This window comes from Nematolebias whitei, chromosome 8, assembly GCF_014905685.2.
Source record: "Nematolebias whitei isolate Nwh7 chromosome 8, NemWhi1, whole genome shotgun sequence".
NCBI classification, from domain to species: Eukaryota; Metazoa; Chordata; class Actinopteri; order Cyprinodontiformes; family Rivulidae; genus Nematolebias; species Nematolebias whitei.
In genome coordinates, this window is record NC_056505.1 from 37,912,488 (window position 1) to 37,914,321 (window position 1,834).

The window sequence follows — 1,834 nt, forward strand, 5'->3', positions numbered from 1 at the left end:
ATATATATATATATATATATATATAATTAGTAAATATCTTCCTCGCATTAACTGTTTAAAGATCTTCAGCATCTTTCAGCTAAAATCATTCAGTGCAATAACACTGCATTTTCACAGGAAAGGCAATTTCTGGAGTTTAAACTGTAATGGCCTCATATTCCTCTTGACTGAGCACTGAATGTGAACATTTAGGGCAAACAGTAAACTTTACTAAATGTTTTATTGCCCTTAAAATATCTTGTAAATTTTGTCAATTCTAGTTTATATTGAATAGTAATATGTTTTGGTTTAATTTGTGGTGTCTCAAACCTAGTACACCCTTTTTAAGATGTTTACATTGAGACTTTTTATTTCTGGATATAAAAATATCTTTATATGACAGGAGTGACTGCAGGCGGTGGTTTACTCTGGGCTCCCCCTGAGCAGTCGTGGTTTCTGAGACGAGGGGTGGGAGCATGTAAAGAGTCTGTGTTTAAAGACGTCAGAGAAGCAGATCCGACAGGAACTGCACTTCATGGACCATCTCGTCGCCGCCATGTGATTTTTACTACATCAACCTAAAGAAGAGGTCAACTCTGAAAGTTCCAGGTAAAAAAAATGTTTCATATAAAGTGGATTTCTCTGTGTTTTTATTTCAAATATGACTGTGTGGATATGAGATGTTTTTAATTATCAGTTCAGTAATGTATGGGCATTGCAATGAGACCTCCTAAATGTTTTTAAAATTGAGCAGAGTTTTTCCTGATTTCCTCCATTGAAAGCTGCTGTCGGACTCACATCTGGTTCACAGTGAAGCCATGATACTGTTCTTGTGTGTTTCCTCTGCTCCGGCTCAGGAAGCAGTCCAAGCTGAACTGGAGCATGTTTACATGATATTATTAATTTATAGAGTCCTTATTCTGTCACGCGTATGAACTATTCAAGTGTAACAGGGTCAGTTTGCCGAGCTTCGGTGCAGAGTGCAGCACATTCAGCTCATGGAGACAGCAGGAAACCTTCTTAAATAACAGCTCCTGTTTTAGTTGGAGCACTTTGGAGGAATTCATTCTTCATTGTCAAAGAGCTCATCCTCAGGGACTGCAAGTTATTTTCAGCTTCTTTTGAAGGTACCAGCTTCAGTCAGAGTCTGGTACTAAATAACTGCTTATTCTGTTGTATGGTCCACTGCTGTTTGTAAGACAGCTGCTCTGTAATTACTATCTACTGTCCCAGTTAGAAAAATACAAAACAGAATCTACTGTTGTTCACGGGTAGAGTTAAATAATAATAATATTTAAAAAATGATTAGATAAAACTTGAATTTAGGACTAGATTTAAAATAAAACATCAGAATAATTTTGGATGTACTAATAGGGGAATTTTTTTATTTATTTATTTTTTTGCCATAAATTATATATTTTGTCAATTTAAAAATGAAATGTGGAGTTTTCTAAAACTAGAGGCCCTAAATATATTTTTTTTATAATTTAAATTTGCTGTTTTGATTTCAGGCTGAGACAGCACTAAAAGATTAACTAGGTTATCTATCCATCCATCCATCCATCCATCCATCCATCCTTCATCTTTAATCGCTTCTTCCTTTATTGAGTCGTGGGGGTCACTGGTGTCCATATCCAGCAGTCACTGTATGAGAGGTGGGGGACACCTGGACAGGTCTCCAGTCCATCACAGGGACACATAGAGACAAACAACCATTCACTCTCTCACTCACACCTAGAGACAATTTAGAGTTACCAATCAGTCTAACATGCATGTTTTTGGTCTGTGGGAAGAAACTGGAGTACCTGGAGAAAACCCACGCATGCACAGAGAGAACATGCAAACTCCACCCAGA